The sequence below is a fragment of the Peromyscus leucopus genome, chromosome 1, assembly GCF_004664715.2.
Source record: "Peromyscus leucopus breed LL Stock chromosome 1, UCI_PerLeu_2.1, whole genome shotgun sequence".
In the NCBI taxonomy this organism is placed as follows: domain Eukaryota; kingdom Metazoa; phylum Chordata; class Mammalia; order Rodentia; family Cricetidae; genus Peromyscus; species Peromyscus leucopus.
In genome coordinates, this window is record NC_051063.1 from 130460116 (window position 1) to 130487144 (window position 27029).

Here is a 27029-nt window from a genome sequence, read left to right on the forward strand (position 1 = left end):
CAGGGTCACTGTGCCCCACTAGCAACCATGCCTTGTTCTTTACATGTATACTTCAGATGTTTGAAATGCTAGATGTATCTAAGAACTTAACAAAATGTTAAAAAAAACAACAACAGCAATAAAAAGACATCTTTTTTTGGGGACTGGGAAAAATTCATTGTGTCATATTAGTTCATACTTTTAAATAGATGTACAGTTTTTCTATCCTGCGAATATTTGTCTGATATTGTGTTGTTCATCGGATTTCTATCACTGTGAAAAAAATACTTGAGATAATCAACTTATGAGAAAGAAAGATTTAGTTTAGCCCTCAGTTTTGGAGGTTTCAGACCATGGTCATTTGGCTCATTATTCTTGGGCCTGTAGAGAGGGTGCATAAGGCAGAAGATGCTTCTCACATCATCATGGTCAGGAAGCAAAGAGAAGAAGCAGAAGGGCTTTCAGTCTCTGTGTTCTCTGACTGGCATGCCCCTAGGGAACTAGTTTCTCACTGGGCACACCCTCTGGAAAGTTCTTCCACCTCAAAGCAAGAGCTTAGAGGCCAATCCTTCAACATGTGGGCTTTGGGGGCACATAACCCAAACTGCAACAATGGAGATTCAAAACTATTTCTAATGTTTTGCTATTACACAAATGCCTCAAGGACTTGCAATGTACATGCATCATTTCATACATTTGCAAATGCACCTGCAGGCTAATGTCAAGGTGGGATCACACTGTGTTATAAGGCCCAGCTCCTCTCCATGAAGCTGGTTGTTCTTTATACTCTGTGGACATACCAGCTTCCTGTAATATATTTTTCAGTGTGAAGCATAATTAAACTCTGACTGCAAATCTGGCCAGTGAGAAGTAGTATCCTGGAGCTTCTGAAAGAGTATCTTTTTCTTTTGTTACTTGTTTTCCTAATTGTATGTAGCCTTTTTAATGACTCATCTTCCAATACCACCTAGCATTTTCTCTCTGAAGATGTTAGCACTGGCCCCCTCCCTGCCTTCCTCTTTCCTCCCCTGTCCCTGTTTTGTGTTGTGTGTTTTGCCTTCTTGGTTTAACTATTCTCTGGAAGATATCCTCCAAGACAAGATGTTTTAAAACAGCTCTTATATTTTATCTTGGTTAGTTTATGGTTTGCCTTTTTATTTGTAAACTTTTTTTTTTTTTTAGATTTTTTTCTGAAAAGCATAAGGTATTGAGCCAAACCTTTTTTTTTCTAGCTTTCCTAATTTCATTTTTAAAAGTCTGTATTTCTCTTCCATTAATATCACCTTATTTGTGGACTCAGCATGTGCTCCCCTGTTCGGCTCATCTGCTGCATATGCATGCCTCACTAGGTCACAGTGGTAATTGTAGTAGCTTGAAATCAGGCCATCTTGAAACTAATGTTGACTGATGATATTCTCTCTTCATACGTTTTTACATATCTTTAAGCTATTTACCCATTTTTCCTATATAACTTTAAAATTAGCTTATGGAAATTCTAAATAATATCCTGATAGTAGAAAAAAATAGATTTTATATAATGTTGTTTCCTCCTATTGTATGAACTTTTCCTGGGGAGACTAGTGACAGACGACAGAAATTATTTCACCCAAATATACCTTAGTCAACCAACAAGTTTAATTACAGTACTTCCAGGAGCATTGATGAGTTGTTGTCTATAGGAACATGGGTACACCAGTGAAGAAAATCCTTCCCCCCCACTCTTTCAGTACCTCCCTTCCTCCCTCTCTCCATTCTGACAAACTATTAAGTAGGCAGAGATCCTCAGGGACAGGCAGGGCCTTCGAGTTTCTCTCCACCCTCCATTATAAGATGCTTAATGGTCCCCATCTTGTGCATTTCTTTAATGATAACTGGAGCTTCAAGAGGGCACCAGCACATCGCTCACAGGACACAGAGCTCCACAACACCTCCCCTCACCATGAAATGATGCACAACTGTCTTTCATATAATTGATTGGTTTCTTGTTTTTAGAACAATGTTAAATAATATCCTTGATGAAAAGTGAATTTGCCTTCTTCCTTTTATCTTAAGATGAAAAACAATGAGTATTTGTGTATGTGCTGTGCTTATGTACCCCAAGTGTCCATGGAAGAGGGCATTAGATCCCCTAAAGCTAGAATTACAGACTTTGTGAGTTGCCTGCTGGGGGTGCTGGGAACTAAACTTTAGTCCTCTGTAAGAACAGTAAGAGACATTTTCTATTGAGGGCTACCTTAGCTATACTTCATGGGTTCTAATATTTAGTAGGTTACAGTTTACATAGACAGTTTCCTGAGGAATCTTTTTTGTCATCTCGTTTTCATTTAAGTATTATAAGCAGAACACAGTTTTTCTAAATGGATTATTCATATATAATACCTCCTAGGTCATCACTGGTTATATTTCAAGAATTTCCAATAAATGTTAATGTCAGCAAATAAAATAAAAATGCATTTGTAATTTTTTCTGTTTCTGTAGTAAAACACTCTGATGGAAAGCATCTTAAGGAAGAAGTGGGTTACTTTGGCTTTTGGTTCCAGAGGAATGAAATGGAGTCCATCATGGTGGGGATGGCATGGGATGGCAGCAGGTGCTGGCAGCTGATAGAGCACATTTTCATTTTCACACAGGAGGCAGAGGAAGCAGGCAGCAATGGGAATGAGGATAAACCCCTCAAGGCCTGCCTCCAGTGATGTGCATCCTCCTGAAAGGCTGTACCTCCTAACGGTTCTGTAGCCTCCATGAACGACACTGACAGGAGACCGAGTATTTGAATGTTTCTCATTTAAACTACCACACAACAAAAATGCTCACAATGTGCACTAAGAGAAGTATATCATGTGAAATAGCAAAATAATAATAATAAAAATAAAAAATTTAAATGAAAAACCCCACCCACAATGGATATTTCTTATATGCAACATTAGAAAATGGATGTGATGACTAAATTTTATATGTTAAGTGTTCCAGCCCTCTGACACCAAATCACAAGGCTCTCAGGCTTTCAGAAGTGCATGAACTGGTAGTTAGACTTCTGAGCTACCATAAACACATAAGCCAGTTCCTAACAATATCTCCATCTGGCTGTCATCTATCCAACCACCTGTCAAATGCCTCCCCATCTATCAATCAGCTGCCCTACTGATTCTGTTTCTCTGGAGAATCCTGACTAATACAGCAGAATTAAAACTTTCAAAAAAGACATTTTTCTCATTCCTTCTTATTAAGCAAAAGACAAAAGGTGTCATGAAGTTATTCCAATAAATAGAATTTTCTGTCTCCACACTTTCTTTCTCAATCTTCCTATGTCAGTTTCATGATATTTTAGTATTGCAGTCAAGAGGTTTCTTATATCGGCTTCTTCATATCTGCTACTATATTAATCTTTTTAAAAGAGATTAAATGGAGGCCTTATTAAAATTACAATTCTGCACACTGAATTAGTTCTGTGATTAATACATCAATTATTGCGGATAAACCAAACACAACAGGAATAAAACTGAGTGAGATTACTCAGAATACGTGATGCTCTTTGGGCTTCTCTTCCTGTTGAGCCTCTCCCAGTTGCATTGCTCTTCCTGGGCTGCACTTGTGACCCTGCTGAGTTAACTGACAGCAGGAATCATAAATATTAGCCTAGAAGTAGCTTGTGAAATCCAGCCAGCATCTTCCAGCCCGGATACTTTTGTTCCAGCTCAAGAGGCAGACTCAGGAACCCTAGTGGCCCTACCATGAGCAGTCACACACCCAGAAATATGAATGGCCCATTGAGGAACACAGTGCTGTACATAGCGGTTTCAGGATTCCAGATTATTATATTTGAGGCTGAATTCATTTAAACATCTCTACTGTCAATTCCTCCCTGAGGACTGGCTGGAATCCTATAAGGCCATGTGAAGACCGAGTACAACCTCAGTGGTTCATGCTGTTCTGGAAACTTCTACACCCATTCTCTGTAGTCACTCTGACTCCCTGAATTCATGTCCTTGACTCAGAGATGAGACAGATAATTGATATAAACTTTATACAGGTGACTTGATCTGTAGATGTTAGCTTTAAAGCAGCTTCAGGTTCACAGCAAAAGCAGAAGGAGCAGAGATTATCACACCCACCAAATACTCTCTGCCTTCCCCCACAAAGCCCCTGTGCACCAAAGTCCCTGAGCTGGCACATTGGTTCCTTTTCTCATCGCTGTGTCAAAACACCTAGCAAAAGCAGTTTGAGGAAGAGTTTGTTTTTGCTTGTAGTTTGAAGGCGTGTCATGACCATGAAGGCAAAGCTCCAGGAGTCTGGGGCAGCCTATCACATGGTGTCTGGAGTCAGGAAGCTGAGCAGACCAAATGTTGATGCTCTGCTTGATTTCTTCTTTTTGTTTGGTCTCAGGAACCTGGAGCCATGGGGTTGGACTGCTCACATTCAAGGTGGGTCCCTAGGATGTCAAGTTTCTGTAAATCTTCTGGCAAACACACCTGAAGATGTGTTTCTGTCCTAAACTTAGTCAGGTTCATAGCACAAACACATTTTCGTCCAAAAGTACCTCATGTCAGGAGCTTGGAGCAGTTGGCCGTACTGCATCCGCAGTAAGGAAAAGGTGGTACTGACTGCTTGTGCTTCATACACTTTCCCCATTGTGTTCTATCCAGGACAGCAGTTCATGGCATGGTGGAACTTTTCGGGTGGCTCTTCCCACCTCAATGAATTTAAGAAAAATACATCTGAAAAGTTGGAGCTGGGAGCCTGTGATGAAAGAGAACGTGTGATATTTTTTTAAATGTAATTCTCTATTGAGTCTCTGGAAATTTCACATCATGCACCCCTATCCTGCTCACCTCCTAGTTGCTCCATATCTGCCCCTTAACCCTGAATATGCCTCCCCAAAATTAATTAAAAACAAAATAAAAAATGAATAACAACAACAACAAACCCACTCCACTTCTCCACCTTTCCAATACCTCTTCATTCATCTTAGTAGAATCGAAAGTTGTAGTGTACCCCTTTTGTCCAATCAGTTCCATCAGCAAAATGTTCATTGCGTGGGTCATTGGTCTGGTTCAAGGCCTCTGGCACACCATCACCACTGGGCCCTCATCAAAACTCCTCTTAGATATCCTGTTGTTGCCCCAGTCATGGAGATTCTGCAGAATAAGTCCCTTCAGGCACTAAAGTGGGTCATAGATGGGGCAGATGTTAGGGTGGGCCAACCCAAGGCCTAGGATGTAGATCTGGGTGGTAACTGAGTTGGTCAGTTTGGGCCACTAGGACTACCCCCTCAGGCAAGGGCTAGCCCTCTCACACCTGTGGTAAGGGGTAGGGCCATCTCTCCTGAATGCAGGGGTTAGCTCCCATGGGTATTGGCTCCAGCTCTCCTACTGCAAAGGGGCAAGGCCAGTTATACTGGGGCCAGTGAGGGGCAGGGCTGACTCAGCAGGGGCCTAGGATTTCAATATGCATGGTTCTGATGACTCCCTGTGGTAATACAAGCCATTGGCATCAGGAAGACCCTTGCTGCTTTTGTGCCATGGACCCACTCACGGCCCATGGCAGCAGCCCAGGCCCGGCCCCATGTGGTTGCACAGGCCACTCGGATTGGCATGGCCTTCATGTCAGGAAGGCCCTCAGACACCAACATAGCCCTAGGTGGTGTCCCAGACCCCTGACATTGGCATTGCCTTTGATGGTATCAGGAGCCATAGACAACAACATAGACTCTGACTGTGGTAGGGCCATGGACTCAGTCATGGCCCTTGGCTACAGTCCTGGCCCAGATGACACCATGGCCCCAGCAGCAGCATGACCCTTGGACGTCAACATGACCACAGGATATTGCCTAGACCCCAGGCATCCATGTGCCTTTTGGTGGCACAACAGGCCACAGACATCACAGACCCTGAGTGTGATAGGACCATGGATCCAGACATAGTCCCTGGCAGCAGCCTAGACTCGGATGTCATCATGGACCTAGGTGGCAGAGCAGGCCACTCAGATCAATGTGGTCCCTGTGGCAGTGTGGCCCTTGCACACCAACATTGCCCCAGGTGGCCGCCCAGACCCCTGCCATCGGCATTGCCTTAGGTAATATCAAGAGCCACAGACATCAACTCAGACCCTGGCTGTGGTAGGAACACAGACCCAGACATGGCCCTTGGCAGCAGCCCTGGCCTCAATGACACCATGGTCCCACATGGCAGCACAGGCCACTCAGATAGGCATGGTCCTGGTGGCAGCATGACCCTCAGGTGCTAACATGGGTGGGGTTTAGATATTACCTTGGCCCCAGGTGGCAGTGCAAGTCCTTCTGATTGGTAGGGCTCTAGCCGCAGTGTAGCCCTCGGACATCAACATGGTACCAGGTGTCGGCCCAGACCCCTGGCATTGGCATGGCCTTTTTAATAGCAGGAGCCAGGGATACCAACCCAGACCCTGCCTGAGGTAGGGCCACAGACCCAGACATGGCCCCATGCTGTAGCCTGGGCTTGGATGTCACCATGGCCTGGGGTGGCAGCACAGGCTATCCAGATTAGCATGGCCCTGGTAGAAGCATGGTTCTTGGAGACCAACATGTACTCAGGTATTTTACCAGACTCTGGTCATCCACACTGAAGTCTTGGGCATCAACACTGACCCTGGCTGATGCAGGGCCATGGACCCAGACATGCCCCCTTCCCCAGCAGTAGCCTAGGCCTGGATGTCATTATGTTCCCCAGTAGTATAGGCCATTCAGATCAGCATGGCTCAGGCAGCTGCATGGCCCTTGGACACCAAAACGGCCACAGGTGGCAGCCTGTGGTAGGCACACCCTGGGTAGGCATCCCGGTGGCATTGGTAGCAATATAAGTCATGGGTGTCAACACAGACACCAGCTGTCCCAAACCCAGATATGGCCCTGATGTCATCCTGGGGGGCGGGGAACAGGCTGCCAATATCATCCCATTCCTCACAGTTCTTCAGAACTGCCTCTTACCACAGCACATGAATCATCTGCTTTTGTCTCCCATTTCACCACCAAATACTTGCTCATCATAATGGCACCTTGTAGCGCTGGGTGGGCATGTAGGTGCTTCAGGCAGGCTGAACTGTGAAGACCTGGGCTGTCCTGTGTGTGTCTTTCTCTTGCCCCAGGCTGCTTGAGGAAGGCATATGATGTTTGTCTTTCTGGTTCTGGTTTACCTCACTTAATGTGATCTTTTCTAGTTCCAACCATTTCTCTACAAACTTCATGATTTTATTTTTCTTTACAGCCAAATAGCATTCCAGAGGATGTCTGTACCATATTTTCATTATCCATTCATCCATTGTAGAGCATTTAGGCTACTTCCATTTCCTAGTTATGGTGAAGAGAGCAACTATAAGCATGACTGAGCAAGCATCTGTGGAGCAGGAAATCAAGTCATTTGAGCATTTGCCAAAGAGTAGCATAGCTGGGGCGGATGGTAGATTTGGTTTTAGCTTTTTGAGAATTCTTTGCCCTGATTTCCACAGTGGTTGTACCAGGGCTATCCCACCAACAGTGACTAAGGGTTCTCATTCCCTACACTATTGCCAACATTTGTTATTGGTTGTTCTATTGATCTTTCCTGACTAAGGTAAGAGGAAAGTTTAAAGTTTGATTTTTGTTTTTGTTTTGCATTTCTCTAACTTCTAGGGATGATGAACATTTGAAATATATTTATTAGATATTTCTTCTATTGAAAATTCTCTGTGAAGGTCTAGGCCCATTTTTTGAATGGGCCATTTGGTTTTATTATTATTAATGCTATTTTGTTTGTTCTTTGCATATTCTGGATATTAATTCTCTGTCAGATGTATAGCTGGCAAAGATTCTTTCCCACTTGTAGGCTTCCATATGGTGATATTTTATTTGTATTTAAATGTTATTTGTATGTTAATAAATAAAGTTGCCCAGGGGTCAGAGCTATTAGCAAGCCATAGGAAAGCAGGGCAGTGGTGGCATACGCTTGTAAACTCAGCACTCAGTAGGCAGAGCTAGGTAAGTCTCTGTGTGTTCAGGGATACAGCCAGTATTGGATACACATGCCTTTAATTTCAATACCAACCATAGAAAACCTGGAGGTCTATACAGACAGGTCGTGACAAGGCAGTCGTGTGGTTGGGTTTACAACCAATGAGAAGGCAGAACAGCAACTCTATATAAAGACTTTAACACAGAAAGTAGCTCTGGTTCGGAGAGGTAGGACCACCGCAGGAGGAAGGATAAGGTTTTACCTCTTAGCTCTGACCTCTTGGCTTTCTTCTTTGCATTGGTTCTGTGTTTCTTATTTAATAAGAAGGTTGGTTACATCTACATTTGGTGCCCAACATGGGGCTCGAACCCATGACCCTGAGATTAAGAGTCTCATGCTCTACCATGAACAAATTAAAACTGACAATGTTCCATCATATGTCTGGAAAAATGAAACAGTTTTTTGCTTATTATAATATAAACCATATTACAGGTATACCACATAATCCTACAGGTCAAGCAGTTAAAGAAAGATCAAACAGAACTCTAAAGGATATGCTAAATAAACAGAAAAGGGTAACAAAAAAAAAACCCAGAAATAGACTACACTTTCTATTTATCTTGTTGATTATTTCTTTAACTGTGCAGAAGCTTGTAGTTAATGCAGCCCCACTTGGCAATTGTTTGCCTTAATTCTTGGTCAGATGGAGTTCTCCTCAGGAAGTCCTATCTTTATTTTATGATTTTTACAGTAAATACTTTCTATGTATTTGTCATAGAAGTCCTCTCCTATACCAATCATTTTCAGATTTGGTATTTTCATTTTTCCCAAAGATTTCATATACCTCATTCACTAGGTTTCTTTATAGTTATCAATTTGTCCCGAATGTTCCAATCCCTCCACCTTGTCCCCTGTAGCTGAAGTTTTCTCAGCCCAGTTCCACAGACCCCACAGCTGCTTATAAAATAATCACTCTGGAGCTTATATTAATTAAAATCGCTTGACTACTAGCTCAGACTTCCTACTGACTAACTCTTACACTCAGTTCATTTCTGTTAATCTATATGTTGCCACGTTTTCTGTGGCTTTACCTGTGTGCCATTACATGCTGTTCCCTTGACACCAGGCTGGCGTCTTCTGACTCAGCCTTCCTCTTCCCAGAATTCTCCTTGTCTGCTTATCCTGCCTTTACTTCCTGCCTGGCTACTGGCCAATCAGCATTTTATTTATCAACCAATCAGAGCAACACATTCACAGTGTACGAAGCACCATCACCCACCAGTCCCCAAGCCCTTGTATTCTTTTCTCCATGTGAGCCCTTTACTGGTGAGACTTTCCACTGAGCTTTTTGTTTTGACTCATTGAAGTTTTCTTCCCAGCTTCATTTTTTTTTTTTTTTTTTTTTTTTTTTTTTTTTTTTTTTTTAGTATTTTCACCTTTTTGTTGAGTTCTATTTTCATATTATGAATTGTCTTTCTTATTTCATTCAGCTATTTATTTGTTTGGATCCTTTTGTTCTTCATTTAGGAGTTTGTTTCTATTCTCTTGAAATTCATACAAGAGTTTTTTATGTGTTCTTGATTTGGTGGAACATATTTACAATCATTATTTTGAAATATTTGTCTGGAGTTTCATTGTAGTTGCTCTTATTTTGGACCGTTACTAATGGATTGCTAATTTTTGGAAGAGATGTATTATCTTGTCATTTCATTTTGGGACTTGTCCATTTTGTTGTGTCTTTTGATGTGAGTTTCTATATTGAATAGGTATTTGGATCTCTACTTGCTTTTATATCAGTTTGGCTGAATCAGGATCAGCTACGTGATGCTTGAAGTTCAATCATAGAGCCAGTTGATACTGATTTGTAGATAGAGTTTCTGAGGGAATTCCAGTTTACCTAGGGAAAGCCTGGCTTCTGACCTCACCAGAAGCCTTCTGTGTGAGTTGGCAGAAAGGAGATGGGGTGCCAGGGTTGGCAGAGGTGTAGCTGCTGGCCTGAAGAATAGACAGGAGTTCCATGTGGGTCCTGAGATAATGGGGGTTAGGTGTTAGAGGGAGACAGGGTAGGGTCCTTGATCTGTGCAGCAGGCAGGCTCTCCACACAGATATAAAGACAGCAGGGTTAGGTTGTTAGAAGGCAGTGGAAGTACACCTTGCAGCATTTCTCATTTATTTTGCTGATTATTTCATCTCTATTGCTCATTTTTCTCATCTATTTTACTGACTTTCTTCTCTATGCTGTTGGCACTCTCTCTAGGTCCTGAAATAATTTTTTTTTCCATTACTCATCATATTATTTGTATTTGTCAGTTTTGATGTTACTGGAACATTCATCCAACTTTTTATCCATTCAGTGTCTTGAACAAAGTAGCAGGGAAGCCACAGTTTCTAGAGAAGTCATGCCACCTTGCTTCTCAATGCTTCTGGAGTGTCTATTGCAGTCTGTGCATCTATTGGTTTGGATATATCTCCCAGGCTTAGTTTTGGATCTTGTTAGTGAGCAGCCTGCTCTTGAGGGCTCAATCCCCAGGAGCACTCAGAGAGGAGAAACACAACTCAAAGAGAAGAAACATACTGCAGTAGCAGCAATATTACCAAGACTGTACAAGACAGATATGTACACTTAAAAACAATTGAAGCCCACTAACATATAGCTAATTACCTTAAAATAGAAGATGGCAAAACTAATGTAATGTGCTATGAAGTTCATTATTTAGAGTAAACGTGGAAATAGGAAATTGATGAGGTAGAGAGGACCAGGTCAAGCAGAGAGGGTGAGAGCAGAAGCAAAGTTAAATCAATGAAAAGACAAAGATGAGGATTATAGAAGAAGGCCATGATGAAGAGAAAAGATCAAGAGATTTGCAAAACACAAAAACATGAAACTCCAAAAGGTATTTTACAACAACAAGAAAGCTTGTAATCAAAATTAGATTAATGTAAGAATGTGAATAAATACAAAACATAATAAAAATACTAAGATAAAATCAAAATATGAGCAAAAGTATATAAGAAAAAAAGGAAAAATGCAGTGTCTTCCAAAATAAGGATTGTCCAATATACAAATATAAGAAAAGGAATAAAAAATTGAAAACCAAAGCTTCCATTAATACAATAAAGTAAAAATTCAGTTTTAGGTGAATCTTTTCTATAACACTCTAGCAATAAACTTCAAGAAGAAATTTAATATAATCCAAAATACTTCTCATCTCAAAGATCAACATTTGAGGTCAGTCATAGATATATTAACCTGATTTAGCTGTGTGCAAAATATCCCTGGTGCCCCATTAGTATATATACTATTTTACATTTTTAGGTTATCATCTAATAAAGAAATTTAATTAAAATATTTTTATGCTTTGTAATTTTCATATCTATATACAATGCAATATATCTTAAGCATACACATATATTTACTTCCTCTCTCCTACTTCCCCCTCTCCTCACTTGATGTCCTATATATTCATATTTTTATAAATCCCTGAGTCCAGTTAGTGCTGCCCATATGTGTATGGGTGTGGAAATCATCTACTCAGGCAAACTATCATCAGCCACACACCAAAGAAAGGTGATTCTCTACTCCCTAGTAGCCATCAAGTGCAAACAGCTTCTCTGTTAGGGGTGGGGACTCATGAGCCCTACCCTCTGTCTAGCCTTCATTTATTTCCTCAAACCCCACATCTGAAGGCTGTGATGTAGCCATTGCTGTCATTTATCCTCATGAGATCAAGCTGATATATCATCATCCTGATTATCAATAGCTTAACTCCATCCTCCACTTCTACTGTGCATCAAGGAAAAATATTTTCCCATTTAGTTACTGAGAAAGTTTATATCATGGTTTTACCTGCATGATCTATAGGTATGTATGAGATGAAATTATGTATTTTCTATATTAGTGACTGATTAGTCATGAGGTCATAACGCTGACAGGGATTTACACAAACATTACATTTTTTTTACACAAACAAACAAAAATTACTTGTCTACCACTACTTATTTGGGAATGCAAAGATAAACAATACTTCCACAAATCTTCCTCTTCTCACAGTGAGAGCAGTCACAGTGTCAAGTTACTTCAGACAGGCACACCTCAGTATCCAGATGTCCCAGAATTAGAGGATGCATGGGAAGTAGCAAATGATAAAGGGAGAGAAATGCAAGGAATGAAATTTGGCATTCATAAAAACACAACAACAACAACAACAAATCCCAACATCTTTCACTTAGATGTGATTACACATGAATATACTAAATGGACTGGATGGTTAGGGGAAATCTGCATCTCAGGAAACCCAGAACAGAAGGCCTTCCTCTCCCAGGCTAGATTCTGTTCTACAGACCTCTGATACAAAGCAGGATTCTGATATTTGAGTTATGCCCCACATGGAGGGATTAATGGGGTTAGGAAATACAGAAATGGGCTTCAGATAAGGAGATAAGGGAGGGGATTTGGGACACAGAGGAAGAAGAGCCTAGGGTCTGGATGAGATTTATGAAAGTAATGTTAATGGGGACAAGTAGACATTCACCATCTCGGACCTCTAGGAAACCCCTCAAACACTGCATTGAGTTCTGGCCAATAGTTTTTTAGGGCTGCTTAAGTGTGGTAATGTCATCCTAGAATTAGTCTCAATGCTTCCCACCTTAACTCAGCTGTTCTGATTACTATAGGTAGTCATCTAGACTGTAAAAAAGTAAAAAACAAACAACAACAACAAATATAAAAACATGGCATGAATAGAGTTGGCCCAGAATCCATGTATTGAATATCTGGTGTGAATACCATGATTCTGTTAGGCATCTATACCTGAATCTTTGGCTGTGGGCTGAAAAGGCATTGCCTAGTCAGCTTCATAGCTGGGCAATTTCTTCTTAAATAACATGCACATTTTTTATGTTTATTAATCAATCAATTCATTCTGTTGTTGGAGGTTTTTGCTCTCTTTTGGGGTGCCTGCCACCCAGCTCCCAAATAAAGTGCACACGGAGGCTTATTCTTAATTATGAATGCCCAGACTTAGCTTGGTTTAATTTCTTGCCAGCTTTCCTTAACTTTAAATTATCCCATCTATCTTTTACATCTGGGCTTTTCCTTTTCTCTTACTTCTATAAATCTTACTCTTTCTCCATGGCTTGCTGTTTGTGTAGCTGGGTGGCTGGCCTCTGATGTCCTTCCCCTTCTCTGGCTGCTAGGTCTTTCCTCTCAGATTTCTCCCTCTCTATATTCTCTATGCCTGCCAGCCCCATCTACCCTTTCTCCTGCCTTGATATTGCCCCATTATTTAGTAGACCATCAGGTGTTTTACACAGGCACAGTAATACAGCTTCACAGAGTTAAACAAATGCAACATGAACAAAAGTAACACATCTTAAAATACTCTACTGAATTATTCTGCAAATATTTTGTCTATCCAGTATTCAATTTTATTCAGCCAACATTTATTCAGATTTACTATTATGTGCCTAATACTGTGTACTCTATACTGGACATAGCAAGGAGATACATGTTCAAGTGATAGAGAGATGGCTTCATTGATAAAGTGCTTGCTAGGCAAGCATAAGTACCCACGTTTGGGTTCCCAGCACCCTCAGAAAAAAATCTGGGTCTAGTGGTACATGTCTGTAATCCTAGTGCTGAAGAAGTAGGAAGGAGGAACTTAGAGCTCACTGGCCAGCCAGACTAGCCACATTGGTAAGCTTCAGGTTCAGCAAGAGACCTTGCCTCAAAAATCAAGTCAGGAAATGATTAAAGAAAACTCTTGATATAGACCTCTACCTCCACAAGAGTGCAAACACATGTGCAGCTATACTTGCATGAACACACACATGAACATACACCACATACACAGTGAAAAGATACGTATTCTAGTATCAGGTTAATTTATGACAAATACATATATTCTCTTATAGTTGAGATTAATAATTTTCAATAGCATTTGAGTTATGAGATAAGCCTATAAATCATATAAAAGAGTGTTCAATCACTTTTCCCCACTATGTGGGATTTTCTGCTGTTTGACTAGGAATATGTTGTGTTTCTTAAGCTGTAGAACAGAAAAAGTGTTAAAAATCACTGGTTTAGGTGCCAAGGCCAAGAAACTAAAATATCTGTCAGAAAGGGCAAGATATATATCTGTGATATACTATGAAAGGGCTTTCCAAAATTCTGGACTGGAAGGGTTTTTCCAAGGGTTCTCTTCAAGGTCTCATATGTTGCCTTAGAGATCTGGCCAAGGACTGTGTAAAGCACAGACATTGGAAGTCAGCCATGGTCCATCATCACTGTACACAGAAGTCAAGAGCAGCTTCATGCAGGAGCTAAAGTGCTCAGGTCTCCATGAGCAGTAACATGTAGGGGGGCTTAGACCTGGAGCAGGGACCATAGAGGACTACCAAGAACTTGGTGGCATGGGTCCCCCTGGCATCCTCCTGGGCTCAATTTCTTCAACTCTAATTAAAGATCTTGCAGAGGTACAATCAGGTCCCCTCCAGCTCCTTGAGCTTAGGATTCCAATTTCCCCACTACAAGAATCTACAGCTATGCCCTAAGTCTACTCTATTCTGCTATTGCTGCTCAAGCATTCTCTCTCTCTCTCTCTCTCTCTCTCTCTCTCTCTCTCTCTCTCTCTCTCTCTCTCTCTCTCTCTCACACACACACACACACACACACACACACACACACATAACTAGAAGGTGGCCATATCTCTACTGCCTTGGATATATCCAGACCATATCAATGGGTTGTCTACCATTCTATCCTACCTTAATTCATCTCCTTGGTGATTTCAGCAGTTTGATGCATCTATCCTCTCCCTGTGGGCTGGTAAGTGTGATGAAATATTCCCTGGTTGGGAGAAAATGCAAAGGAAGAGGGATTTTAGACTAGAGTGCCTTCCCACTTAGTTATCCTTGGCACTCCTTTCTCTTGATCATTCTAGATTTACTTCCCACTGGAAGTGTGTGCTGCCAAAGTCAGTAAAGGTTTGCTTTGTACCACAAGGAAGACAGTGGGAACACAATGATCCCGCATTCTCGGGAGGAGATACTGAAGCACTGCGAGGCTGCACAGCCTGCAGAAAAGGCTCTGTTCAACTGCTGCATAGTGCACTTTTCCTGTCAAAATCAGAAGGTGCCCCTCCAACACAGGGACAGAAAAGTCTATGGCAATGCCACTCAAGTGTGTATCATAATAAATGCAAACAGAAATGTAACATTCTAAGTAGTATGTATAAAGTACAATGTTATATGTGGGTAGCATGCTGACATCCAAGAGCCTCCAAAAGAATTTGGCATAAGCAAAGAAACCTGCCAGTTATCACCTGGCATGGATAGCTCTTAACATTTATTGCTATAATTTTCAGAAAAGGTCCCCAGGTGCCAGTCTCTCTGCCTTAAAGTTTCGGTAGTCTCAGTCAATACATATAAAGTATGTGCCTCAGTGTGCTGAGTTTTCAGAGAACAAAATATAATCAATCTGAGATTATTTCCCTATTGTAATACTTTTTAATGATTATGTTATTTATTATTGTTTGGGGGTACTTGATGCTGAAACCAGGCAACCATGAAAGCAAATAATGCATTCTTCCACTAAACCACATTCCCAGAAGTGTTAAAACAAGTTCTTCCCCTAATTAAATAATAGTGACTATAAATAGTAGTTTGAAAATTGAGTTTTTTAATTTGCCTTTTTTTTCTGAAAGTCTAGGGACCACTAACCAGATAGACAAAGTTCATCTTGGAGCTATATGTTTGGCTTTTGAATTATAAACTTATGGAAAGCAGGAAGATTTAATGATGTTTAATCCGCAAGGAGAGGCAACTTTTCACAGAAAGTCATCTATATGGCTCACTAGCTTTTTCTTTATCAAACTGTATTTCTTTGGTGGTGATATTAAAGGTAAAATAGCATCTTATTTCATTTCTCTCTATATAATTTTCTTCTACATCTGTTATCTAGTTCCCTTAAAATATACACATCTACATTTATGCAGATCCTAAGTGTCTAGAAAGATAGACACCTACTAACCTAGATTAGGACCCATGGGCTCAGCTTTATTCTCAAAGTCAATGCTTGCTAGGATCAGGGAGAAGGAGATGGCTGGAGAGTGGAGCTGTCTAATCTTGCTACCAGAGGAAATCCCTGAGCATTACAGAAGAAATTACAAGGTATGACGACAAAGCAAACAGAACAATGGGGTTACCAACCATTGCCTTGCATACCAGAAATTACTAAAGGAGGCCCACAGTGCTCAAGGATGGCTCCTTCATGGAGCAAAACTACAAAAGAAAGCAAGTTTCCAAGCTTCATGTGGGAAGAGGGCAGTGTCATCTGCTATGACAGCTGAGGAGGCAGTGGCTTCAAGCTCTTGGTAATATAAAGGATGCACAGCTATGTGTTTCTGAGACTAGCTAGTCCTTTCAAATACATGGGAGGTAAAGAGAAGTCAAAGCCCATTTACTTAGTAGCTTTTATATTAATCAGGACTCCCTAGAGGAACTGAATTGACAGAATGACTACATAATATAAAATGTTATTGGATTAGCTTGCACAATAGAGGTTGGATAATCCAATAGTCATCTACACACTAGAGAATCTGAGAACATAGTACCTGCTTAGTCCATGAGGCTAGGTGTCTCAGTCATCTCAATCTGGTGATGAAGATCTACAGGATTCCTGGAGAGCCACGGGTTTCTAGTCTCCATTGCAAGACCACAGAAGCTGGCTGAAAAATAGCATCAGTGTTAGTAATGACAGAAGATAAATACACTCACCAGCAAGCGCTGAAGGCAAGCAGGCCAGCAACACTGCTTTTTCTTGGACCTCTTCACATTTAGGCCATCAACTCTCTGGGAGGATTTTCCTCAGGTAATCTTTCCTGGAAATGTCATCTCAAACCCTCCCATAGATGTGTATTTTAGTTGATTCCATATCTATTCAAGTTGACAACCAGGATTAACCATCATGGGTCCAACCCTTGTCAACTCGAAGTCCAGCCACATTTCCCTATGTCATGATTAATTTCCAGATGAAGACAATCTCATAATTCTGCCTAACATGCTATAATGATCTGATGTGAGACCAAATAAATAATATTCTTTCCCTATAATAGAAGGCAAAAATCCATAATCCTCTAAAAATATAGGAATGTTTAGTCTTTCAATATTTCATAGTTTAAATATGATAACAGATGCATAACACTTAACTGCTAATACTGTCTCAATTGATGTTACATTACATGATAAATAAATGAAATTAAATGTAAATAGCTGCTTAATATATGGTATATCTTCACAAAAATAGTCTTAACAAAATAAGACAGGAACATGACAATCACAATCTTTGTTTCTATAACTGTCACATGGCCTGAACTTGTCTTTATAGCTATGTATAACCTACTAACCATTTTGTATTACTTCCACCTCAGCAAGTACCTCATAGGTTTTTGGTTCTTCACTGATAAGTGTGATCTATACCTTCATTCCTGAAGGGTCTAGGTTATTTATCAATATGCCTGAATGTTAAAATCTCCCATTGTCCTCAATCATAGGGTATAGTAACGACAAGAGGCCCCCTAAAACATCTCTTGCACTACACACATATTCTTGCTTTCACTGTAGTGGTAGTCTGAATTGGCAGGTTACCAACAAAAACCAACAAAATAGTCACAATTAACCATCTTGTTGTAAGGTTTGGGTCTAGGCTAGAGTCTAATCAGTCCACATTCACCTGCAGCAGCCTCTTTCTCACAGCTTCTGTGAAGTAATGGCCAGCTTGTCTGTGAATCAAAAGCATCCTAACAGACTTCCCAGGTGACTGAATTCCAGAATAACTAACTCCTTAACTCTCATTTCCTTGAATATATTTACAAACTAAGGCTACCAGATGCCAAGGTATCAGAGCTAAGATGGTACACCCTCTAGCTGTATGATGGATACATCTTAACTAAATGTGCCTCTTCATCACTTCTTCCACATCCTCTAAGTCCCATGTTATCAAAAATCCTTCCTCCCTTCCTGGCAATACAAGACACCCCTTTCCATCTTCTGAGGCCAGAGACAGCCTGACTACAAAGGAGCTCTGTTGACTACTCAACCATGTACCATGAAACTTCTGCCTTCTTCTGAAACCTTTAAGAGACTCATGTCCTGCTACAGGCCTGTGTGCTCCTCAGTGCCCTTCTCATGTTGTTGTCTGTTGGTCCATGGCATTAATAACTCTTCTAATAAACATCTTACCTGTTCTAGTTTGCTTTCCATTACCATTATAAACACCATGACCAAAACCAGCTATAGTTAGGAAAGGGTTCATTACAACTTACAGGTTAGAGTCCATCATCACAAAAAGACAAGACAAGAACTCAAGCAGGAATCTTGTGGCAGAAACTGAATCAACGACCATGGAGGAATGCTTACTGGCTTGCTTTTTGTGGATCACTCAGCTTGCTCTTTTGTACAACTCAGGACCACCTAGCCAAGGGCACACCACCTATACTATTGATCCCACATCAATCAGCAAACAAGAAAATGCCCTCAAAGAGTTGCCCACAGGCCATAGAATAGATGCCTTTCCTTCTTCTCAGATGAACCTAGCTGATATCAAGACTACAAAAAAATTACTCAGCATATTACTCAAAGGGATAATTTGCTTTAGTCCCCCCTTGAACCTCAAACCAGAGAACTTTTATTCACTTACTATATAAAGAACTTAAAAATGACAATCAGACTGAGAAGCAGATCCTCAAGTTAATTGAGAACTGCCTTTTTTGTCCTGAAGATGCTAATTCTCTCAGAGGCATCATGTAATCCCAGTATTTGAGAAGCTGAGATAAGAGAAGGGCAAGTTCAAGGATAGCCTGAGCTTTATAGGAAAATTCTCTATCAAAACAAAACAACAAACAAACAATAACAACAACAAAAACCAAGAAATGTGGACATCTCTAAAGGAAAAGGGATTTTTTTTTTTTTTTTTTTTTTTTTTTTTTTTTTTTTTTTTTTTTTTGTGAGAGGTGATTTAAAGATGTAAAAATCTACCAGGAACCTTTGTTTTGGTTGTGAGAACTGACGATATAGCAACATATGGAATTTCTATGTGGAAATTATATTTTCAATTAGCCAAAGCAAATACACCAAGGAGGAACATTCATTTGGAGAACTTTGAGGCAATATTTTTGTGAAAACACAAATCTCTTCCATTTTAGTCCTTAGAAACAGAACTTTGTTTTCTGTTGCAGTGGTGTCTGTAGATTCTCATTTAGTTAGGACACTGGTTCTCTGTATTTGAAAGAACTTTTCAGATGCATCTTACTGTAAGTGCTGGTACTGGATTCTCAGAGGCCCTGCTTTGTCCTCTCCCTGCAGTCCTGGATGAATCTTTCACCACTCAACTACAAAACTTGGCTCTAGTTTTCTAGCTGGTTAAATTGTATAGTTGAGAATTACTTAGATATGAAAGGTGTTAATAAAAGAAAATACAAAATAAAACAAAAATTTTGAAGCTGTGTGACAATTTCTTACAGAATAAAATATGCATTTATCATATTTCCTGGAAATTTTAAGCATTTGTATTTATTCAAATGTGCTAAAACCCATGTCCATAAAAAATCTACACATGAACATTTGTAGCAGTTTTAGTCATCATTAAAGTTAAAGTTATTATAGATGCCCATTAATAGCTGAATACATATACTTAGGAGTTACAGAGAATGGGATCTTACTTGCACTAAGAAGAGCTAGTATGACTTCTGAGAAAGTGCTGAACTATAAGTTACCTCTGTGTGATGTTGTGAGAGAGAAGAATTCAGATTTAACATACCATTTTTATCCCAAGGAGGAAAAGAGAGGAAGTGCTTTGTAAATTGATAAAGGTAGCGACAGAACAGAAAAAGAAAGTGCAGAGAAAAAGAGAAGGGATCTAAGAAAAGAAATAAGACAAATCAAAACCACCTCCAGCCATATAACTCCCAGGTGGGTATAGGAAGCCAAAGCATCATTCAGACAGTAAGTCAGGCAGCCTTGTCCAAAAAAATCTGTGGTTCAGTTACTCCCACAAGCCTCATAATTAGCTGTGAGTTTGGTGAGACAGTGATTCCTCTGACAGACAGGTCAATAGGAGAGCAGAATCCTATTTGCTATTCTATGAGTCAGAGGGCAGTAGCCAGATGTAATCTTAAGAGGGAGCTTGTGGCTTTAAAGTTGGTTATATTAGTTATATACGTGTATGTGATAATAATAATCCAAGAGAAAGAAGCTATCAATTTGGGGGGACATGGGAAGTGGTTGGAGGGAAAGTGCCTGGGAGAAGCTGAGGGAAGGGAAGGAAGGGGTAAGTGATGCAATTGTATTTTACTTTAAAATGTTTTTAAAAGTTGCCAAAAAATATTTAAAGTTAGTTTGCTTGCAGACCTGAGAACAGGAAACAATTACAAGTCCAGAAGCTTGAATTTAACTTGCCATAATCCCAGGGTGAGAAAGAGCTCCAGGGGGCAGCACTGGAGAGTGGGAAGGCCAGATTCTGACAAACCAAAAATTACATGTGCCAGACACCTTGGCACAGGCAGTAGATACAGAAAGGCAGTCCTACCATCTGTGGCCAAAAGAAAACCTCAGTCACTGAAAATAACTCTGGCATTTAATATCTTGAATCTGAGGTCAGTGGCTAAATCAACCCACATTGCCAGCTCTCTGCTACCCACTGCTGTAGAGTCCCAACACTCCGAATCTCCTCACAATACTTAGCATCTACAACTATGTTCCTCTAGTTGGGTGATTAACACTAAATTGGGTTTGAAAGCACAGAGAAAAGTCCTTGGCCTATTCTGTTTCTAGAGTTGTGGTTTCTCCTCCCTTCAACAGTGGATGTAGGCAACATCTTCTAACTAGAACACGAGACACACAGGGCACAGGATGTGAGTCTCAAGAACATCGGAGAACATGTCTACCCCACAGACAGGGAAGTTTAAGGTGGCCAATAGAGGCCTCCAAGTACACACAGAAGGACAATGAAAACAGCTTTGATGGACATCGGGAACAGAAAATCACAAGTTTTTATGTAACTCATAGAAACAGCACAAGTTCTATGGATCCCCTGCATGCATATAACCGGACATTTCCAATTTTAAGGACAACCCCCCCCCAAAAAAAAAATATCAGCTTCAAAGTTTATCTTTCTTTTGGCCCAGGTTTTTTTTTTTTGTTGTTGTTGTTGTTTTTTACATTTAACAATATCTTTATTGTATTATGTTTGTTAAAAGCCCACATTCTAAAGACTCCTGCCACACTGCTCGTATCCTGTCTAGTGAAGCTAGAGGGTGTGGGACCACTGGCCCTAGTGAAATTTTCACATCTTAGTATGTATTCCTGTTTGGTGAAGCCAGAGGGCATATGACCCCTGTCTTGGCATGCACTTCTACTGAACTTCCGGCTCCAAGACACTTCCTTCACCCAAAGCACATACTTAGCACCCTGTGGGTACCCCAGTTTTGATGACTTGCTCTTGGTATTTCTGCTTTTGTACCCCAGCTCATCAGAGTAGAGGATTGTGAGCCCCCACCCTGGATAAGGTTTCTATTGCTGTGATAAAGCACCACGTCCAACAGCAACTTCTAAGGGAAGAGTTTATTTGGCTTGCACTTACATATCACAGCTCATCATTGAAAGAAGTCAGGGCAGGAACTCAAAGAGGGTAGGAAGCTGATGGCAGGAGCTAAACAGAAGCCATGGAGGAGTGCTGTTTACTGCCTGGCTCTACTCCACAGTTGCTGCTATTCTTAGTGATCATCCCATGGTCCTGGCATCTCCAAACTGCTGAGGTCTTTTAGAACAAGGTTTTACTTTCACCAATAGCCTCTTTTGGCCTCTCTTTCTGGCACCAAGCCTTAATTTATCTACATGATCTCTTTAATCCTGGGCCTTCAGCTACTGAGGCCGCACCTTGACCAAAGGCCTCTCACTGGCCTCTCACAGTGCTTAACCTCAGCTGCTCTCAATGACTCCTTCATGACTTCAAAGCCAGTACCACCTAGGAGACGCTTACACATGACCACATTCAGCTGTCAGCATGAGGTACAACCTTGGCTGCCTCTGGAACACTGCCTCAGTGTGTTAACTCTAAGGAAATGCTCCCAAGAAGACTTCACCTCAAATGATGCTGGTCTCTTTTTAATCACCGATAATTTTTCAGCTCCAGCTGACCAGCAAAGGTTTCAGTTTACTGTTTCTGATCTCTTGTTAATCACAGCTAATTCTTCAGTCCCAGCTGACCAGGATCCTGATTCTTAACTCAAAATATGCAATGGCCCTGATAGAGTCTTTAAGTAGCTCTCAAACTTCTCTCTGGAACCTCACATGCCAGGCCTCCATAGCCTGCAATTCACTCAACACTCTTATCTTTCAAGCTCCCACAGATCAGTTCACAAAACTTTGAAAACTCAATGGCTTTTCTAGCTGAAAATTCCTAAGTCCTTCCACAGTCCTCCCAAAAACACATAGGTAGGTCTGCCACAGCAATACCTCACTGTCTTGTTACCAATTTCTGTCTTAGGGTGGGATGAGCAAGCCAGCAAGCAGCATTCCTCTGAGGCTTCTGCATTATCTCCTGCCTCTAGCCAGATTCCCGTCCTGTTTGAGCTCTCACCCTGACTCCTTTGATAAACAGTGATGTGGAAGTGTAAGCAAAATAAAACCTTTCATCCCCAAGTTGCTTTGATCATGGTGTTTCATCACAGCAATGTTAACCCTGAGACAGAAATGATTTCCTGAATTAATTTGAAGAGAACACAGACAAAAATGAATTAAATAAGAAGCCAATTTGAGATATGAAAATAGAATTCAACAAAGAGATAGAAATACTAACGAAAACCCAAATTAAGATTGATGCTAGAAGTAAGAATTTCAGTAGGTCAAATGAAGAGATGATTTGAAATCTTCACTAATAGAATATATTATGTGGTAGACAAAATGTCACTGCTTGAAGACAAGGTATATAAATGAGATGATTCAATCATAATCAATGATAAATATGAAATATTAATAGGACATAGGAAATATTTTGGATATCAGATCTATGAATGATGGACATAGAAGAATTCCACATCAAAGGTATAGAAAATATTTTTAATAAAGTCAGAAAAAATTTCTTAAATGAAGGGAAAAAGATGCCTACCCAAGTACAAGAGGTATATATAATATCAAATATATAGTAACAGAAAATATATTATAGTAAAAATAGTAGATATACAGAATAAAGAAAGTGTATTGAAAGTGGCAAGAAAGACATATCAAGATATATATTAAGGTAATCCCACCAGAAAAAAAAAAACAGCTTATTTTTCAGTGCAAACTCTAGAGAAAGCAAGAGGGTACAGAAGAATATAATTCAAGTTATAAAAGCCCATAGCAGCCAATCCACACTGCCATATCCAGCAAAAGAGTCACAATAAGGAGAATAACATCTTTCCATGATGAAAGCATATTAAAGCAATTCATGTGCACCAAGCCAACTCTACAGGGATACTAGAAAGAATATTGTAGATTTGTTGAGAAGGTTAACACATGAAAGAACCTACAGAAGGCAAAAAGAATCCACAACACGTGTTAAGCAAATGAGGAAACGAATCCACTCGATGTTATAAAATCAGCAAAATGACAGGAATTAATATACACCATTCATTAATAATTCTGAATACTAATTCCTGAGTCAAAACCCACAAAACAGCAGATTGGATTAGAAAAAAATCTCTCTTTTAGCTGCCTTCAAGAAACTCACTTTATCATCAAGATTGGACATTACCTTAGGGTAAAAGGATAAATGTGGTGGTTTCAGAAATACCTTCCATAGGCTCAGCTAATTGAACACTGGTCTGCAGGGGATGGTGACTCTGTTTTGGGGGGAGGTGGGCTAGAAAACCTTAGGAGGTAAATATCTACTGAAGAAAATACTTCATAGGAGTCAGGGAGTAGGCCTTGAGAGTTTATAGCTTTGTTTCACTTCCTGTTCATCCTCTTCACAGCTTCCTGCTCTAATTTTCCTGCTTCCACACTTCTCCATCATTATGGATTCACCCTCTCGAACCATAAGCCTAAATAAACTCGACCTTCTATGAGATGGCCATGGTATTTAAATGTTTTATAATTATAAAATGTAATCACAAAATTAATTTAATTTATATATTTTAATTTACTTAAATATACCATTTCCCCCTTCCTCTCCTCCCTCCAACAACTCCAACATTGCCCTGATACTCACTTTCGAATTCATTACTTCCTAGTGTTTATTATTGTTACATATATATATAAATAAATATGTAAATGCAATCTGTTGAGTCCATTTTGTGTTTTATTTTGTTTGTTTTTGCATTTTTAAAAGGGCTGACCACTTGGGATTGGATAAACATTTAGGTCCTCATCTCTGGAAACTACTAATTCTCCTTTACTCAGACATTTTAAATTACTTTTAGCTCTTCACCTAGAGAAAGGACCCCCATGTGATTTTCCCCATCCACGTTGACTTGTTAAATGGTGTCATTGTTCGGATCTTTTTTAAGCAGCCATATTTTTGAGATTTCATGCATATGTCTCCCCTGTCAAATCTAGGAGTTGCAGTCTTGCAGCAGACTCCCTGTTCCTCTGGCTCTTACAACCTTTCTGCCCCCTCTTCTGCAATGTTCTTGGACCTTAGGTGTAAGGGTTGCATTGCAGATGTATCAATTATGAATGGGCACCCCACAATCAGTTGTTCTTTGCATTTTGATTAGTTGTGTTTTTTTAAAATAATTTCTGTCTGCTGTGAAAGAAGCTTTTTTGATGAGAGGTGAGAGGTATGCGTATCTGTGGGTGTAAGAATAAATATTCAGAATGCAGTTAGTAATTATTCTTGTTTAGGAAAGTGGCAGTAGCTGGTACTCCACCAAGATATATGACCTAACTAGGTGGTTGGCTAAGTTTCCAGTAGCAGGTATGATTTCATTCCTCTTGGTCAGTCATTAAACCCAATGTGACAGCTATTGGTTACCATCAAGGTACAAGTGTGACTACAGATATCTTGTTGTGTTATTATTATGCAAAATGATATGATTCTTTACGATGTTTTCAAGCATCTGTAGCATTATTTATCCCTCGCTCCCCTTCTCCTTCTGTCTGGGCCTTCCTCCACCCTCCCCACTAAAGCTTCCTCTCCCCATTTTTCCCCTTTCTCAATAAATTTTACCTACATCTGCCATTCCCCTCTTTAGTAGTGATCCTTAACATTCCACAGCGATCCTCCTTTACTTTCATGGTTTCTGTGGTTAATCTAGATTATATACAAACTCCTGAAGATCCAGAACTAGGCACCCATGAAAGAACTTGTGTTTGTTTTTGTGGATCTAGATTACCTCACTCAGTGCATTAGTTTATAGTTCTATCCACTAATCTGTGAATTTCATGATTTCATTTTCCTTTATAGCTGAATAGTATTCTATGGTATAGAAGTACCATATTGCCATTATACATTCATTTGTTGAAGGACATTTTATTTGCTTCCATTCCTTGGCTATTGTAAATAGGGAAGTTATGAACATGGCTGTGCAAGTATTTGTAAAGCAAGATGTCAAGTCCCTTGAGCATATGCCAAGAAGTGGTATAGGTAAGTCATGTGGACCTGTGAAGGAAGGGACAAATTCCACCATCAGTAAAATGTCTGGTCTTTCTCTCATTAGCTTGATGATTTCTTCTGTTCCTGCCAGTCTCTTTAATTACTTAGTCAGACTCTTAATTCCTCTCTTTTTAATAAATTTTCATCCTCCATATAGCTAGGCTGAGAATGTTCTTTCTATTGTTTCCCTTTTAACTTGATGTTCTAAGTCATCTCTTCTCTCTCTTTGTAAGCAGTTGAATAGTCACACTAGCTGGACTTGTTGGTTTATACCTGTAATCTTAGGAACTGGGAGACTGAAGTGAGAGAATCAGGGGTTCCAGGCTAGCCTGGGTTAATAACAAGGTTGAGACCAGCCTGAGCTATACAAGGAAATCCTTTATCAAAAAAAATTCTATTGCATAATGTACTGTAATTCATTGCAATTTCTGCATTGTAGAAAGTCCTAGGACATGACACAATGCACTCAAGTTCTTTACAACTTTGTAACAGTAATAGTACTTATTCTAGTTTCCAGTTGTTGTATTGGTCTTTTTTCTTTTGTTGTACCTAGCTATTTTGTAAAGAAAAACAAGGTTTATTTAACTCACAATTCTGGAGGCTGAAAGTTGAGAGGTTAGCCTCTTAGGAATGCCTTCTAGCTACATCAAACATAGCAGATGGCATCATGGTGGGAGTCCATGGAGAAAAGATCTCATAGTGAGAAAATGATTCAGAAGCCATGCTTGCTATTTTCATTTCATGCTTCTTTTTGGAAAATTAACTAGGTCCAACTGGTGCTACATTAATCTGTTTGAAGGGTATTGCCCTCAATGACCTAGCCATATACAAGTCCAATTCCATAAACATGGAATCATAATTTATTTAAATCATTTATTTTTTCTTTCACATTTTATACTTTGAATCCCACAAAATTTATGTATGTGTTGTCAGATTTACAGCTGTATCTTTTTCTTGGTTTGGGTAATTGTTAATGTTATCATATTTTAAATTTTGGTTTCCATGTGTTCACTGTGGGCATATAGAAGAAATACAGTTAACTTTAGCATGTTCATCTTGTATCTTTTTTTTTTTTTTTTTTTTTTTTTTTTGGTTTTCCGAGACAGGGTTTCTCTGTGTAGCTTTGCACCTTTCCTGGAACTCACTTGGTAGCCCAGGCTGGCCTCGAACTCACAGAATTCCGCCTGCCTCTGCCTCCCGAGTGCTGGGATTAAAGGTGTGTGCCACCACCGCCCCGCTTCATCTTGTATCTTATAACATTGATGAACTCTGTTCGCCAAGCCTAGGAGTTTCTGTATACTCTCTGAATATACATAATGTCTTCTGGAAACAGGTCTGTTTATTTCTGTGTGTGCCTTCTCTTCCCTGATCTTTCCTTATGCTGCCTAGCATTGCCTGTATTTTTCAGAACAGAAGGGATGGAAATGGACATCTTTACCTAGTTTTTAGTCTCCAGA

At 40.0% G+C, this 27029-nt stretch overlaps 1 long non-coding RNA gene across 1 annotated transcript in view; it reads right to left on the reverse strand.

The window, feature by feature from the left end:
- Positions 1–3346: 3346 nt before the first annotated feature.
- The window catches only part of LOC114681947, a 114653-nt gene continuing 90970 nt past the window's right edge, over positions 3347–27029 (reverse strand). The window contains exons 5-8 of the long non-coding RNA XR_003732963.2: positions 16553–16666; positions 14706–14787; positions 4932–5138; positions 3347–4716 (exon numbers count right to left, since the gene is read on the reverse strand). This is a non-coding gene — a long non-coding RNA (uncharacterized LOC114681947). The remainder of the gene's footprint in view (positions 4717–4931; positions 5139–14705; positions 14788–16552; positions 16667–27029) is intronic.